This window comes from Triturus cristatus, chromosome 7, assembly GCF_964204655.1.
Source record: "Triturus cristatus chromosome 7, aTriCri1.1, whole genome shotgun sequence".
In the NCBI taxonomy this organism is placed as follows: domain Eukaryota; kingdom Metazoa; phylum Chordata; class Amphibia; order Caudata; family Salamandridae; genus Triturus; species Triturus cristatus.
The window spans coordinates 1,052,931,932-1,052,950,718 of record NC_140590.1 but is presented as its reverse complement, the minus strand read 5'-3'; positions in this window follow the sequence as shown (position 1 = coordinate 1,052,950,718).

Here is an 18,787-nt window from a genome sequence, read left to right as displayed (position 1 = left end):
TGTGGCAGGTGACATCTCCTCCCACTCATTAACTCAGAGAGGCCCATCATGTCAACACCTGTCTTTCCTTTGTCTGCCAGCTACACCTAGTCATGTGACCCAGGATCAGGCACCAAATGGTTAGGACAAGAAAACGGCAAATTTCTAAAAGTGGTATTTTCAGAATTGTGATTACAAATTTGACTTTGCCATTAAAGACAGCTTTTAATTACTATTATTTAGCCACTGAATTATACCTGTCCACCAGTTTCCAATTGAAAGTTACAGCTTATTACATGTAATATGGTAACACCAACGTTATTGTATAGGAGAGGGAGGCCTTGCAGTAGTGGAAAACTAACTGAAGTGTTTTTCACTGCCAGAATATGTACAATTTAAGAGTGCATGTACAACTTTTTAAATACTCTGCACCCTGCCCTGTGGGCTGTTTAGGGTCCACCCTAGGGGACCTATATATGATAAAAAAGAAGATTAGGCCTGGCAGAAGGTTTCTTTTACCAGGTGGAAATGGCAGTTTAAAACTGCACACACAAGCTGCAATGGCAGGCCTGAGACATATTCTAAGTGCTACAACCAGTGCTGCAGGCCTACCAGTAGCATTTAAGTTATAGGCACTAGTCATAGGTATTGCCACCTTACCAGGGACTTACAAATGAAAGATATATGCAAATTCGGTGTATGCCAAGTCTACCATAATTTAAGGAGAGAGAACAAGCACTTTAGCAATGGTGCTAAAGTGCTAAGGTGTGCAGAGTCCTAATAGCAAAAAAAGAAACAGGTTTAGAAACCAGGAGGGTGAATGCAAAAAGTTTGGGTATGACCCTGCAGGAAGGACCAAGTCCAACAGATGTGTAGGCTGGATTGTTTAGGAAGATTAGAGGCAACTCTGTTTTAGAAGCGTTCAGTTTTGTTTGATGATTAGACTTCCATCTCTGGATGTTTTCTGGGACGTTGGACAGCAAAGCAAAGCCATTTTTGGACAAGATCTTGTCAAGCATATACTTATGATAAGTTATCCCAGAATTTCTGAGCAGATTCCTAAGAGGTTCCAAATACAGATTAAACAGTGTGGGGTTAGAATGGAGTCTTGATAAACACCTTGTTGAAGATTGATACATTGAAATCCAACCTATTAACACTGCTTGGCTTTCATTTAGCAAATTGGACATGAGCCAGTTTAGCCGACACCTTCAATGCTCATTTGTTTTTTCAGGTTGTTGAACAGAGGGAGAAGATTGACCCTGCCCAATACTGCTTATAGGTCTAAGAGGATCAGTAACCAAATATTCCCTGAGTGAATGAAGCAGAGTGCATCGTCAACAATTCGTAGGAGAGCAGTTTCTGTGCTCCAGCATTTTTTAACTCAGACTAAAAACTGTTTTAGAGACTAGATGCTATCGGAAGCTTGTGAGGCACAACCTACTATTTGCTTTCCTATGAGCTTTAGTCCTGAAACAGAGAAGGCAGTTTTATATCATAAGTTTCAGCTAAAGGTTTCTTCAAGAGGGTGGGACGTGTTAGTTAATCTACCATGCACAAATGATAAGGAAATGAATGTTTTGCAACTTCTTACTAATGCGTGGAAGCACTGTGCCAGTGAAGCGGTTTGAGGGATTTGTCATGATTTTGAGTTACACAGATCATGACATTTCAGTGAAATGAGATCAGGTCTTAAAAGTTTCAAGATTTACGTTTCAGTCAACCAGAGGATCAGAGGTTGGGGAAGTGTGAGGTTTGAGGTGGTAAAATGTCAGTCAGCAGGGTGGAGAAAGGACCCCCCCATAAAAAAAATTAAAAAAACATTCACAGTGGGGCAAACACCAGTCTCAAGAGTGACTCAGTTTTTTTCCTGTGGTGAAAAGTCCACAAATCAAATGAGTCAATGGAGTATAATTTTCAGTGAGCAAATTCTCGAAATCTTCATGTTTAAATTTTGGTGCACCATCGCTACACAGAATGCTGGCCACTGGTCTGTTTTACTACTTTAAACAAACATTTATAACAATTCCGTGCGGTATCCAAAAGTCCTTTTGATGGGCTTGGACATAGAATTTGCTATGCACATGTGACTTTTTAGCTTCTTCCAGCAACCCTAAGGGGACCAATTAGAGGGAGATTGTCCCCATGTATTTTCAAGTCTTCTCAAGATTTTACCTCATTTTATAATTCCTTATTAGAATGACAAAACATAAGACTTTGGCATTTTCTTATGTTTAGTATATCCAAACTCAGACACTATGGTCCTGATTTAGACCTTAGCAGATGGGATTCTCCGTCATAAACGTGACTGATATCCAGGCCGTCGTGTTACAAGTGCATTACATCCTATGGCACTTGTAATACTTTGGACGGCATATCCGTCACTTTTGTGATCTAAATCAGACCCTATATGTACAGTTCTGTTTATGGAAAAAAGGTCAGTATTTTCTCTGGTGCTCATGGTTTTTCACTAGGTACACCTGCACAAGACACCGGCTCACAGGTGTCTGAGAGAAGGCGATCAGCAGGGCAGCCCCTGCAACGTCATGTACACTGGTGTGGTAGGTTTACCTTTGAGAAACTTCTCTGAATGAGGTGGGGGAACATCAAACATTGGCTGATAGAACTGTCACCAGCTTTTGGCAGCTTTTTAGTTACTGCCCACCTCTAAATGAGTAAGTAAGCCTTATTTGGAAGGCCAGTTTCCATAGCTCTAGCACCAGTGATCTAGAAAACATTATTTGTTGCTATTTAATTTTCTTTATGGTTACAGATGTTTCTTCTACAACACTGATGAATAGTTATTAGCAACATTTTTACAAACAGAACTCCATTATATCTACTAATAATATAGGCTGAAGGTTCCTGCCATTAGCAAGATATTTGCATCTGGGTGGGGCATTGTTAAACCAGGGACAGCTCATTATGTTTTGTAATCATACCCAAGGCCGGCTTTAGCGCTGGTGGCGCCCTGTGCGACAATGTTTGTTGGCGCCCCCCCCCCAATGTCCACCTCCACCACGGATTCTCTCACTAGCACCCTTTAACAGTCTCTATAACCGCACTCTCTCAGATACATTGAATTTGTTATATAGCGCCACTCATACCAGTGTAGGGTGTCAGAGCACTTTGCATCACACACACATTACACAGAGACAATCAATCATACGTGTTTTAAATCAGAGTATAGGAAATGTTTACATAAGCCAAAGGACTAAAAGTGTAGGAGTCACATGTCATCCATACTGGTGGGCAGTATAGTTTAAGAGTGCTTGGTGTGGAGAAGCACACACTCGAAAAAGAAACAGCATAGTTGGGAGTTTTCTTTAATAATAAGAATCAATTTCTAGTCAAATTAACCCTTTTTGCAACATTAACCAATATCCTAATAATGTATACTTAGCAGTGTGTATGAAGTTCTGTGATAAAAGATATTAGCTCACTGTTGAATATTAGGACTTTTAAGTTATAAATTGCAAGTAACAAAAGGATGTCTCTTTTAAAAGCAGTAACCTGCTGATCTGTTTACATCATACGCACTCTGTAATCTACTTGGTACACGTTCTTTGCAGCAGGCATATTAACCCTCTGCACTAACTTCACAGAGGTCAAAACCTCAACTATACAAAACACTGAGCTCTCTCCAGGAAGATAATCACACAAGTTATTTTGACATTATTGTGAGGCCTGGCAATTGCCGGAGCAAAGAAACGCTGCAGCAGGTGCTTCAAAACATAATAAACTTGCAAACACGGCGCCCCAGGAAGCCAGCACCTGGTGCGGTGGCACCGGTCGCACTGCCCTAAAGCCGGCCCTGATCATACCGCCTCAGAAATAAAGTTTTTTGGAAGTGGATGCATTTGTGTATTCACAGTTACGCTCCTTTATCCCTGTAAGATTATTAAAATGTGCAATGCAGTTGAAATATATCATTTGAAGACATATCAATGTTTGTCGTTGCATTTTTTAAACAACATGATGAAATTTCCTGGAAAGCCATTTCATCATTTCACATTATTTAGAATAGCTTGAAGTGCTACACTCTGATGATGGGCTGACAGCTTTTGCTGTTTGTTTGCCTGTCAGAAAGAGTTAGCTGTTTGCAATATTAATCCTTGTAAAATGTCTTCTACCAATGGGATGTTGGGATAAGACAGAGCGATAACATGGCACAGAAGCAGCTGTTCCACGTATTGATTAAGTATAGCGTTTAAAATTGGAAAATGTTTTCATGCTCCAATAAAAGTTGTCCTCTAATTTGAGTATTGACAGAAAGATCTCAAAAGAGACGAAAAATCAATTTAGCAAGTCAGAAGGAATTTTTTGCTTCTGAAAACACCTCCGTTCCTATCTCTCCTTCAAAATTACTTTAACACCCCCAGCTTCCCTAAGGCTACTACTATAGAATGCTTTCTATCGTATTGAACATCAATCATTTAATTAAAATGATGTCTAGAAAGTCAACATACATATCTCACCTGCCATCAAACCGTTAATTAAATCCCTCAAGGAAAACGGTCTCAGAGTCAAGAAAATATCATAGCCAAGATCACAGGAATATTGGAACAGTACAGTACCAAATTATATGGCAGGGTTCACTAAATTATGCAGCAAGAAAAAGCAAATTATGTGGCATAATGTGGCACATTTTAAAGCACTAATGCTTCACTATTTTGCTGTGCTTAATTTGTAAAATAATTAGTGCCAGGGTCCAAAGCTTTGACCTGTAGCCCATGGGTGATGTAACTAAATGTCAGCCTGCATAAAACTAAGGCTGCATAGCCTTAAATGATTCTTCATTCCAATACAAAACACTCCCTGCATCTTTATCTCACTCTTGTAGGTTCATGTTTCTACCTTTATGATGGTTTCTCAATCTTTTTCTTCCTCTGTCTTTCCACTTTGTTTGCTTTCCCTCTGTTCTCGGATATATTTAATGAGGAAAAATAAGTGGCAGTCCCCAAAAATGAGTTGGGGTGACCTCCACTATCAACCACTGGCTCAAATTAAGCACTGATATTTATAATATTTCCATATGTAACACTGTATGGGCAATCATTTCACCTCATTAGTAAATACTGCCAGCTTAACTCCTAAATACAGCTACCAGCAACTGAAAGGTGACCTTCCTCTGTGCAACAAATGGCCCGCAACTGTGCGGCAGCACATATGGTAGCATTTTTAGTAACCTTTTATCTGTCAGAGCCAAAAACATTTTTTTTATTTAAAGTTGGAAATAATGCATGAGATTATGGATTTTGTGACAGGTGCTGTAAATCCATAAGTATGCAGAAAGAACCAAAGCTGCAAAATCACATAATTTCATTGTCCCTGGTCATACTGCCTAAGTTAAATTTGTATGCAATGACAGGACACTCTGAGGGACAGAAAGTCTCAGTAACAGTCCAATATATTTGTGGAGGACATTTGTTATCAACGAATCAGGGATGTGCCAAGAGTTGCGCTGGGTGGTCGACTACTCTGTGAGCCTTAATCAATTCACTACCAGGACATGTAAAACTTAAAAGTACATATCCAACTTTTTAAATACACTTCACCCTGCCCTAGGTTTGACTTATATATATTAAAAGGGGCGTTTGGGCCTCGCAAGAGGTTTACCTGGCCAGATCAAAATGGCAGTTTAAACTGTACACACAGGATGCAACAGCAGGCTTGAGACATGTTTAAAGGGCTACTTAAGTGGGTGGTATAATGAGTGCTGAAGTCCCGCTAGTAATATTTCATTTACAGGCCCCAGGTATGTGTAGTACCACTTCACTAGGGACTTACAAGTAAATTAACTATGAAAATTGGGTGTAAGCCGACTCTACCACGTTTAAAGGACAGAGCACAAGCACTTTTGCACTGTTCAGCATTGTGAGACTGCACAGTCCTAAAGCCAGCAAAAATGAGTCAGCTAAATAGTAGGATTGAAGACAAACAGCGCGAGGAGAACCACGCCAAAGATGCCAGGTCTGACAGGCTGCAAAAGTACTGTCAACGCAATTGTAATTTGTTTGTGAAAACCTCTCTGTGATCCAGGTTGGAAGGGATTACATTATTGTACCCTGAGAGTGAAGGTTTATTAATGGTGGTTCAGTTATATGATCCTCTGGTGGGAGTAGGGAATGATATTTGGTGAGGTTATTTTAGCATGGAAGTCAGAATGGTAGTTTGAGTGATATCTTGTGTGTCTTTGAGCTTTGTACAGGCAGTGTGGGATGAACTGCCTGTTTTGTCTAATGTTCAGATGTTGGTTAGATATTCCACCTGAAGAATCTCTAGGTTGCATTCAGGCAGCATCATTGGAAAGGCTGTCCACTGATAGTTCAAAAAGTCAGATCTTAAGCATTTTCATGGAAACCTAGTGGTTACATATCTAGCAGTTGTGGCAGAATTAGAGATACCACAGGTCCACAGCAACAATTGAGAATCAGTTGCTTCCAATGTGTTTCTTTTAAAATCTGAATGTAGTAATTTGGAGCAGTGACTTGAGGTCATTGAGTAACGGACAACATCTGGATGTCTTCACCGGGTAAAGAACTGGATGGTGATGTTGAGGCCATAAAATTGCACTGGTTGGATTTTTCGTAACTGGTCAAGAGTTTACAGGGATGATGAGATGTGTTTTCCTACACTTATGTGAAGGCACGTCCACGCTGCTGCAAGTTATGCAAATTGGAGCCTTTCTGAGCGCTATGCCAGAAGTCCACATTTTAACGCATTTGCCTTTTCTATTTGTCATAGGACTAGTGAGGTTACAGCAACCACTAGTGGCATACCATTTATGGTCTAAGAGTGGTGAAGTGTAATGAGATAGAGACAGGTTTTCTCTACATCATTCATGAGTTTGAATGTGATAGGATGGGGTCCATTTCACTCCCAAATTTATTACTGTACATGCTGGTTGGTCAGGGTACTGGAGTTAGGATTTCATTTACGCTGTCACAAATGACAATTTATTTATTTTATTTACGTGGTGCTCATTCACTTCAGATGTCATTGCATGGGCAGCAGAGTACTTCACATAAAACAGCAGGTTACAAAGAACTAGCAGCAGCACAAGAAAATAAATGAAGCCATTAAACAATGCATTAAACACAGAGTTGTCGCAATAAAAAGAAGGGAGCATTAATTCTTTGGTTTCAGGTAGCATTTGAAAAAGTGAGTTTGTATAGCCATATGGACGGATAGGAAATTCAAACTGGATGTGACATCTTCAGGGTGCCTGGTCCAAGTTCTGGGAACTTGACAAGAGAAAGCTTGGCTGAGATTGCTCGTTTTTTGGTCATGCTAATTTCAACAAGCAAAGTTGATTTGCCTCTGGTGTTTTTCTAACCTCCACTGAAGTGATGTTTGTTTCTTAGAAAGCATGATGGACACATGTGAGTCATATGGGGCTATTTTGAGGCTGATTCTGGCTTTCAATAGCAGCCAGTGAATGCCTCTTAAAATAGAGCAATGTCTCATTTTTTTCACCCTTGACCAATGAATTGGAGGAGTGTAGGATAACTCTGAAAGATGACACTGTCTATCTGGGAAGACCAGCTAGTGAGGCTTACCCCCACCCACATGAACAAGGACCAGTGAATGAACCATAGATCTGAAGTCTGAAGTGAGAAGGAGACCTTTTGGTTCCGGAAGAGGGTGAGTAGGAAGAAAGTGGTTTTGGTCAGTTTAGCTACATGGGGTTCCATTGTTATTGTCTAGCTGGTGGCAAATCAATGAGATTTTTCTGATGGCACTAATAAAGAGAAAGTGCCTTAAGGGAAGAGTATATGCAGCCAAGACTGAAATTGGGGGCAAAGTCTCTTGAATACAGGAGAAGAAACTCAGTTTTAGAGTTTAATTTGAGAGGTGCATTATCATGCAGCCTGTTAGTTTTACCAGGTAGAATGCTAAAGAAGAATTTGAAGATTTTGAGAGTTTCAAGTAAAGCTGTATTGTCAGCATACTGATGAATGTCTATTCCCTTTTCCTTGACCATAGTACTCTGTGGGCCCATGTATAGGTTGATTAATTAGGATGAGAATGCACAGCCTTAGGGCATGGCACAGTTTACAGGCGTAGCAGGGGATCTAAATCCATTTGAGTGAATTGGGATCTTGAAGATGAGAAAGAGGAGAACCATTTCAACATGATTTCAGACTTGGTAGAGATTCGTTGACCTTGATTATTTGCTCTTCAACAGTTTAAAACATATAATAATTCAGTAGGTTAAATCAGTGGACAGAGTTTTTTGTGAAAATTTTCTGTGGAAATAAGTAAATTGTAGCAATTATGGTTGAATGACCAGGTCAGTGCTAACAGTGGTCTGCACTTTGGAATTGAAGCAGAGAATAATTGTACCTTATGAGAAACAAACTGGTTATCTGATATGTCTCAATGAATTATGATATAAGCTGTACTATTGGTTAGAGTTCAGATGGGAACAAAACAGGCAAACTATAGGTTTTGATGTGGACTACCAAGTTCTCAGGCCTTGGAAATTAATGCAGTGGTTTTATTGTAGCAAATGCCACACAACTGTTCATGTTTCCTATAGTGTTGATGGCCCTTAGGAACCTTAAGTTATTCCACCGTGACAATATTGCTGCTACTGTACCCTGCATTTCAATGAAGCCTACATTACACTTTCCCAGTGAGTGGCATTCTGGGTCACGTCTGAACTCGAGGAAGTAGGTAGGGTATGCTTGAGATTGTTCTGTAATTCCATTGGAAGAGAGAGTTGATGGATGTTTTCTTGGACAATGTTTTGATAAATACAAACTACACAGATGCCAAGTTGGTCTGGAATTAATTCTTAGAAATTGAGCAGAAAGGTTGAGAAATGTTGGCATGTGAGGGGATATTTTTCACAGTTTCTGTGGTTTGTGGACTCATGGTGCATTCTGCCATCCTACTCATGATTTCTAGATGTGTGCGAAGATTTCGTATTTTGCGTTCAGATAATTATGCAACTCTGAGCAAAATTAAATGATAATATTAAAAAATACAAAAAAAGTGCAAAACAAATTCACTGTAAACAACAGCCACTCGAGTTCTGTTGCTCTTCTACGTTCGCTGTACATTTTTACAACCGTGGCCCATGCAGCTAAGAGTGGTGCGGCGGTGGGCCGCGTTGGGGGGGATTTCAACAAATGACGAGGAGAAATTATTTATTTATTTAATTCTTCCTCGTCGTCTGTCAAAATCCCCCCCACAACCTGACCACACCACTCCTAGCTGCATTTTTACCTCAAATGACACATTTATGTTAAATTTGTACCACGAATAGCACATAATTACATGAAGTGGCATCATTTTGGGAATTTCTGACTAGCATAATGAAAATTCTCAAAATCATGCCAATGTAATTTCAATATCGCCCAGATCTAATCATTTTAGGGTCTCGTTACTAAAAATCAGATATGATATCAGATAGTAAATGATCTACTAGTTTGTGTGTTTGGGTTGCCATAGTGAAGTGTTCTGATGCCAAATCTATTCTCTGTTTGATGGGAGGCTGCTTACAATGTGTTGGGGTGGTCTCTGATGCGTTTTGCTTGTGAGTGATTATTGCATTGTTTTAGTAAGCGATGATGTTTGACGGTCCCATCGAGCCGTAGAATCTGTTTTTGCTAACAGGATGGCTCAGTGTGCTGATCGATCGGAGCTGATTGGTTCTGTGATCTGCGAGACTCACGTTTTATTCCCGTAAATTTGACTCAGCCTTTTTAACTTTACAGACCAGTACATTGAGTATCATTAAATAAGGCAACCTTAATGCCGTAAAATTAAAGTGCTTTGCAATGATTTCCGTAGCATGGAACATCACATGAAAGCAAATAAAGATTATGAACAACTTGTAAGAGCAGTTGTTATGGTTGTGTCTTTGATAGAGTTTTGATTGTGTAAAACATCTCGTGTTGTGGATTGAGCTTTTGTAGGGTCTGAATTGTACGTCAGGGTTTATTTCGTCGTGTTATCCTTTTTAATCAACTTGCTGCATTTTTTCTATGAAATAATTACTGTTTTGCAGTGTCTTGATTTTATGAAAAGTTTTTGAGTCTTAACTTGTACATCTGCTGATCTTTAACTCCAACTTAAAATTTCTGTTCCACATTCCAAATGCCCACATTTATCTGTCAAGTTTTTGCGCCATTTTAATATTGAGCGTTCTTTGCTTTGGGCCAAAACACATTCTGAAGATGTGATAAATAAAAGAAAACCTACTGAGCTTGCATTTTTAATGATTTTCAGATTATATATGCCTTTACATTTCGCTGTCACATCAGAGGCAAGGCAACATTTAAGTGTGACGTCCTTTAGAGATAAAGCCAAAATATTGGCAATAAACATCCAGCCTTGACATGAAATACTGGTTCAAAACTAAGATTCATGGAGCTCCCTTTTCAGCCTCTGGAAAAGGACATATGTTTCAGGCGTCTAAAATGCCTAGCACCAAGCAATTATCTCTACACAGTTAGGGAGAGCTCCTGGGGATTTTATTTTAGAGCAGTTGTTGAATGTAGCGTCAAAGATTTATTAATAAATGGTCCACTGGTCCTTTTGAAAGAAAACCCATCAGTGAGCCTGCTCTGTCACAGTGCTACCAAATACTTACATTTCTCGTTATCACCGAACATTGGGGCATATCAACAAGGGCTTTATCTCTGCTTTTTTGGCTTTAAAAGCCAAAAAAGCAGAGATAAAACTAGCACCCTATCAACAACAGGGTGCTAACATGCAAATTTGCATGTTAGCACCCTTTTATTCTACGCTTCCCCTTGCATCTCTAATGAGATGCAAAGGGGGCGTTCCAGAGTAAAATAATAGGAGAAATGTTGCTAAGCGACATTTCTCCTATTATCAAGAATATCGCTAACCCTGTTAGAGACAAAAAAAGCAGCGCTAACCGCGGTTAACGCTGCTTTTTTACGGCTGGTATTTTTCTGACTTAGCCATGATATCCTATGGAAGGAGGATATCATGGCTAAGTTTGTCTGTCCCTATCAACAAGCTAACGTGAGATTATCTCTGGGTTTCCAGAGATAATCTCACGTTAGCCACTTAGCGTGAGGATTTTTATCGCTATTGAGATAAGCGTTGCTAATAGCACGCTATCTCAGCGATAAAAATCAACGCTAGCCGGCGATAATTATCCTAGCGCTAAGTGCGCTTAGCGATAATTATCGCCGGTTGTTGTTGATATGCCCCTCTGTTTGAAGGTAGAACTTAGGGAAAGCATTCTTCACCCATTTTTTTAAATTTATTTTAGATGTCAAAGCGAAGCTTCAGTCAAATATTTGTGTGACTTGTGCATCTAATATATTTGCTGTAAATGTCCTAACCGGATTCTGTGAAGAAATTCTGAATGGTCGTGAGAGGAGCGGTTGATGGTGTAAGAGAGCTGCGCATGATGGTGAGACCAACAGAACATGAAGGATTTGCTGGTATTAGCTAATTCATGCAAGAAGTATTTATACAGTTGTGTCTATGCATGCCTGTATTTGCACGTGTTAGCATATTAGCCTCCTGGCTAATAAGCCTTTCCACCACTTCCCTCCCCTTCCTCCAGCTGCTAACCCCTTTTTTGGATATTTGAGGTAGTTTGTGTTTACACCTTCATAACGTTTTCCCCACACATACAATGAATGAAAATAGGCATGAAGGAAACATATGTATTTCTCAAATGTACACAAGATATTGAGTTTAGGAACAGTGGTCATTTTACACCTCTGAACTTGTGGTTAACCATACTAATCATGATTCAAAGGGCATTTTGTAAAATGTCTTCTTTCTTGAACACCGGCTTACATTTGGAAGCCACAAATGCAGAGAAATCCCATTGGTAATAACAAATGTTCTTCTATAGTGTATTCCTAAACATCTTTCAATAAAAACAGTATCCCCAAAACATGACCTGCGCAGACGAGCTTGCCACCTACGCAACCCCGACAGACAACGCCCCAAGAAAGCTGCTTGGTTCACCACTGCTCTCCAAGAAGCCAGATGCACCTGCAGACGCCTGGAGAAGAACTGGAGAAACACCAAGACAACCGAAAACCACACCACCTACAAGGACGCCATGACGGACTACCACAACCAGATCAGAGCCACCAAGAGGAACTTCATCCACAGCAAAATCCTGGCCAACTCCACCAACTCCAAGGAACTTTTCAGTGTCATTCAAGAATTCACCAACCCACGCAGTGAAGCCACAGACATCACCCCATCCCAAGATCTCTGTGACAAGCTTGGAACCTATTTCCACCTCAAGATCAAAAACCTCTACGACAACTTAATCGACCATCCACCAGGCGCCACAGACGACTCCCCAGAAATACCAGCCAGCCCACGATCTCCAAATGGACACCGATCGCGGCCGAAGACACCGCCTCAACCATGAAAAGCATCCACTCGGGGACCCCCACCAACCCCTGGCCCCCTCACATCTACCACAGAGCCACGGCCGCCATCGCCCCTGAATTACAATGCACCATCAACACCACCTTCAAAATAGGCACGTTCCGAGACGACTGGAAGCGTGCAGAAGTCAGACCCCTGCTCAAGAAGCCCACAGCTGACCCCACCGATTTCAAGCACTATCGGTCCATCTCGCTCCTCCCCTTCGCAGCCAAAGTTGCAGAGAAAACAGTCAACAGGAAACTGACACGATTCATTGAAGAGAACGCCATCCTTGACCCGTCCCAATCTGGATTCCGAAGCAACCACAGTACAGAGACCGCCCTACTCGCCGCCACAGATGACATCCGCACCCTCCTGGACCAAGGCCACTCAGCAGCCCTCATCCTACTCAACCTATCAGCTGCCTTCGACACCGTCTCCCACCGCACACTAGTCGCCAGACTACACGAAGCAGGCATACAAGGAACAGCCCTGGACTGGATCAGATCATTCCTCACTGGAAGAAGCCAAAGGATCAGACTCCCACCCTTCCTCTCTGACCCCATGAAAATCACCTGCAGAGTCCCACAGGGATCATCCCAGAGCCCCACCTTCTTCAACATCTACATGGCCCCCCTCGCAGCCATCGGCCCACAACAGGGCCTCAACATCGTATCCTACGTGGACAACACCCAGCTCATCCTCTCCCTCACCAAAGACCCCACCACTGCCAAACTCAGCTTCCAGAAAGGAATGGAAGACGTCGCAGTCCGCATGGCCAACAGCTGCCTAAAGCTCAATGCTCAGAAGACAGAAGTCCTCGTCCTCGGTACCACCCCTTCTGCATGGGACAGCACCTGGTGGCCGACCACCCTCGGAAGCTCACCTACCCCCTCAGACTACGCGAAGAACCTTGGCATCGTACTCGACTCATCACTAACCATGAACGGACAGGTCAGCGCTGTCATCTCCAGCTGCTTCAACACCCTCCGCATCCTCCGCAAGACCTTCAAGTTGATCACCCTGAGTCAAGGAAAACAACCACCCACGCACTCATCATCAGCAGACTGGACTATGGAAATGCACTCGACGCCGGCATCAAGAAGTCCCTACACCGCGAACTCCAGACAATACGGAACACCGCAGCCAGACTCATCCTCAGCATCCCCCGAGACGAACACATCAGCCAACACCTACGAAGTATCCACTGGCTCCCCATGGAGAAAAGATTCACTTTCAAAATCCTCACTCACGCCTACAAATGCCTACACAACAACGGACCCAAATACCTCAACGAAAGAATCAACTTCCACATACCCAAAAGAAACCTCCGATCTTCCAACCGTGCACTGGCAGAAACCCCGCGCATCCACAGAGCTAGAGCAGGCGGAAGATCCTTCTCTCACATTGCAGCCAAAACCTGGAACAAGCTACTGGCAGACATCAGACGTGCCCCCTCCCTGAACACCTTCAGGAAGACCCTCAAGACCTGTCTCTACAGCTAAACAGATCTGCGGACCCGCCCCCCTTAGTGCCTTGAGACCCTCACGGGTGAGTAGCGAGTTTACAATTCCCTGATGGATTGATTGATTGATTGATTGATTGCTACAATGCGTCATGGCAGGTCTTATATTATTTCTAGCATTGATATGTTGTGTCATGTGTTGAGACGTTCTATGTTGCATGCATTATTTAAAAAAAAAACATTTAAAAAATATCCTGAATCATTATTTCACTCGGAAAGACACTGACTTTTTAGGTCTCGCCTAGCGAACGCAGCGCATGTGCTGCTTTCGCTTTGGCAAGACTATTGTTGTCGGTTTTGCTAGCGAAGGGAGACACACCATGTGCGCGCACGGACAGGCGCATGGTGTCTCCTCTGCTACACACGCTCCCACCGAGCGCTCACACGCTTCCACCACGCGCTTGATTACGGACGGTATGATAAACACATTCCTTCATCCTAGCTGTCCTAAAATAACTTTTAACGAGAGCATTCCAGAGCAAGACACTAAAAGACTATTTTCAGAGTAGCAAAAATTCGGAGCACCTCATCGATGCAACTTTGTAAAGAATCACAGGTGCAGAAGTTTAGGGAACTTTCAAAACTTTGTTTTTGAAGAAAGTAGTTACTTCCCTTTCTATGTCTCTGCACAGGGTACATAATAAGCTCAAATGTACAGCGCCAAGAAATTGCGGTATACAATCTTTTTTCTAGCACAACTGTCACGTTTTATCCCGATTTGGTACCAATTATTGGGTGCTTACAATGGTACCCTGGGGCTCGTGGTGCGGGTAGTTGGAGTTAAACACTCTGCCGAAAAGCCAAAATATGGAAACAATTGTGTTTTTAAGTGACTTTAATTTGTAGAAAAATGGCGAGTGGCCTTTATCCCTGAAAGCTAAATGGCACAGTCATAAGATGTGCGGGGTGGTGCAGACTCCGCAGCAGGACGAACGCGAATACATTCAGCTCCAAGATGTGTCCATCAGTTGAGTCGCACTCGGCCAGCAGCAGCAAGAGAACTCTCTTTCCATTGTATGGACGGATACCGCTTGCAGCATCAACAGCCTCCTAGTAGATTTGCCTGACGCGTTTCAAAAGCTCCTCAGCTTTCTCTTCACAGGCTTTCACAGAAAGGATGCGCGCATATGACATTCCCATTTAAATACTGCACTCCCTCTCCAATGGGATGGTCATAGGGAACTGTGCATTATGGGAAGTATAGTTTGTAATTGATCATCCCCCAAATGGATGTATGCATTATACTCTGTTATTAATAGGTCACATGGACCCTGCAAGCCGGCCCGTCCTAAATCCTCTGCTGTTGGCCCACATAATCCTTTTTCTCACGCTGTTCCCTGCAACCTGGAACCAGAAACAGGAGCGGACTCCATTTTCTTTGTGCAAATATTTTATTATTTCGTGCGCTGTACTGCCATGACGCGTTTCGGCCTTTGCAGGCCTTGATCATATGACACGCCTACAAGTCCTTCCCACATTTAAAGTGCAAAGTGCAAAAACATTATGGAAAACAGACTAACGTTCTGAGTTACGGGGTCACAATACAAAATATCAGTTCATTGACACGTTTGTAAAAGCTGATCATGACTGTAATAACCATGTGCAATATACATATATAAATTGCCTGTATAAATACATTAAATTTGCCATACATAGGTAATACATTGTTATAGTCTCTTAAAAAAGCCTAATGCTTCTCAATTGCAATATAATACATTTTTGCTTGTTGTAATATTAAAAGAATGTTAAAATCAGAAAAGACCAGCCTTAAAACAGTGTCCAAGAAGAATACTGCCCTAGTGGGCTTTTACTTAGCTACTGATAGTTGTGAAGTGCAAAGATTAGTGCAAAGTGCACAAAAGTTTAAAGTGCAGATTGCGCATACGTATTCTCTGAAGAACATATTTCCGCAAATAAAGTGTCTGGGGCAAAAAAGTGCTAGATTACTTTGACAAAATCTATTTTTTACTGAAACGGAAGGTTCTATACAGGGATTATGATGTACAGCATGTTTTAACTATATATACCTCATTGCATGTAAGTTGAATCAGATACGTTACTGGAGTCTAACCTTAGAGCTAAGAAAATTTTCTAAAGCCAAGTGTACAAATACTCGGTGGTATTGAGCCCCTGTGGGCTTATGCTATCAAACTCCAAAAATATACCTGCTTTCTAATCTCTTTAGGATTGCCTCTCTGTCTCCACCTCGTCTTAATGGAAGAACTGAGTCCACGGCATAGAATTTTAGGTGTTCCAAATTGTTGTCATGGAACTCTCTGAAGTGGCGGGCCACCAGGCAGGTTAAATCCTAATTTGTTATGGCCCTTAGGTGCTGGAGAATCCTCTTGTGGTCCTGCAGTTTCGTGCTCCCCAGGTACCGCAGTCCACAAGAGCACTCCAGCACATAGATAGCAAATTCTATTTTACATGTAAGGAGCTTATTGATTTTGGTAGGTTTGTCGGAAAAGGGTGTACAGTAAGATGTTTTACTGATTCCGAACTTGCACGCCCTACAGGAGGAGCATCTGACAAAATCTTTCTGACCTGCCAACCAGCATGTACCTGATCTTACTTCTGGGCTGCTACTAACCAGGAAATCACTGGTGGATGGGGCCTTCCTGAAAGTTATTGTAGGCGTCTGTGGAAGTTTATCCCCCACCACAGGGTCGCTTAGCACTAAGCGCCAATTTCTCTTTACAATCCTAATGAGGCTATCTTTCTGCTTGTTATATGTTAAGATTAGTCTAGGATTATTACTTTCTGGTCTTGTGCAATTGACCTGCTTGACCTTGCTGTGTGATGGTTTAAACAGCAGGTTATTTCAAGAAAGATCCCTGGTACATTGTATTGCCTTGTTGACAATAAGCTCAGAATAACCTCTCGCTAAAAAGTGTGATTTACTTTCTTCCTGGGCCTTTATCAAGTCACTCTCACTACTACAGATTATACGTATTCTAAGCATTTCCCCATAAGGGATGCTGCATATGGTGTTCTTAGTGTGGAAACTTGTAGAGTGGAGTATGGTGTTTCCTGCAGTAGGTTTGCGGTGTAGTTTTGTCTGAAGATGACTCTGGGCAACATAAACCTCTACATCCAGGAAGCAGACTGAGCTGTCACTTATGTTATGTGTAAAGTACAAATTTAAATCATTGCAGTTTATATTAGTAACAAACTCCTCTGCACTTTGTCTATTTCCTCGCCAGATTACAGATAGGTCATCAATGTAACGTGTCCACTTAATCACATGGTCTGCTAGAGTGTCTCCATATTTGGTATGTAAAATCATCTCTTCCCACCATACCATATAGAGGCAAGCATAGCTTGGCGAAAAGCTTGCTCCCATTGCTACCCCTCTGGTTTGTTAGTATACCTGCTGCTGAAATAGAAATAAATTATTTTCTAAGCAGAATTTCGTCAGACTGATGAGTATGTTGTTATGCTGATAAAATTCAATCGGTCTGGTGCCCAGAAAATGTTCCAACGCCCTTATCCCATCTTTGTGATGTATCGATGTTTATTAGTTGGATACATCCAATGTAATTAGCAAGTAATCCTCTTGCCATTGGAAATTTTGGACTTGTTTTAAAAAGTCAGTAGTATCCTGCACAAGAGATGGTAGGTATTTAACATGGTTTTGCAGGAAGGAATCGATGTAGACAGACACATTTTCCAGCAGACTTTGTTTCGCGGAGATCATTGGTCTTCCCGGAGGTTTTGTGATGTTTTTATGTACCTTAGGTATAAAGTAAATGACAAGCATGATGGGATAGTAATTTTTCAGAAAACAATATTCCCCCTGGTTGACTAATCCTTCACTTTTCCAGGCCAGGAGTTTGGAAAACAGTTCATTTTGTACTGCTAAGATAACTTGTTTGTTGCTTAGCTTGTAACAATTGCGGTCATTGAATTGTAGCATGGCCTCCTCCAGATATTGTTTTTGGGCCATATCACCACGTTGCCACCTTTATCCGAATTTCGGATAACTACTGAGTCGTTGTCCCGAAGTTTTTTAATCAGTTGGTGATATTTGAACTGGCGTGCGTTTCGTTTTCTGTTTTCTGATTGAATTTTTTAGTTCAATTTCTTCACATCAGCCGTTCATTAAAAGTGTTGATGGAGTCCCTTGGCATGATAGGTACAAATGTAGATTTGGGTTTAAATCCAGTATCTAATATGGCATTTATATCTATTTGTTGTTGCTCCATTAGAGATTGGGTGGACTCTGGTTGCGTACATCTGGGTTCATGATTTTGTAAAGCTTGTAAATCACTAAGCAGGCTTACATCGGAGGCTGTCAATATGCTGGCATTGTTTATTGAAGCCTCCCCTGGCATTTGTATGGTTGATTTATTTTGTCTTAGTTGGTGATATTTCTTTAGTTTCACTTTCCTGATGAATTTATAAATGTCCTCCCTCGTTTGGGGATAATCAAAATTGGTTTCTGGACAGTAGGAAAGTCCCAATGCTAAAAGTCGTTGTTCTGCACGATCGAGATTGATGTCTGACAGGTATATAAATGTATTGGCAGATTGTATGCCTTGAGTTACTTGCGTCGCCAGCCTTTGCCGGCCAGTTTCTTGTTCAATCGCTTTTTCTCGTTGGCGCCTTCTTCGCCTTCTTTCACGGCGTCTTGCATTCCTCCGCTGTTTGGTTTGGAGTTTGTGATCCTCGGGCACAACGTTTGGTGCATTTCTTGCCGTAAAAAATGTAATTCCTCGGCGAGTGTGTGTTTTTGTTTCTGCGGGTTGAATCCTCCCACTGCGCCATTGTGATGCTCCGTATCTGATCCGCTTTCAACTGCGGAGCTGAGATCCAACATCAACGATGCCTCCTGTGTAATACGTCTGGAACCGGCTGTGACTCTTGTCTCTGTCATGAATCTTACTCCCTTGT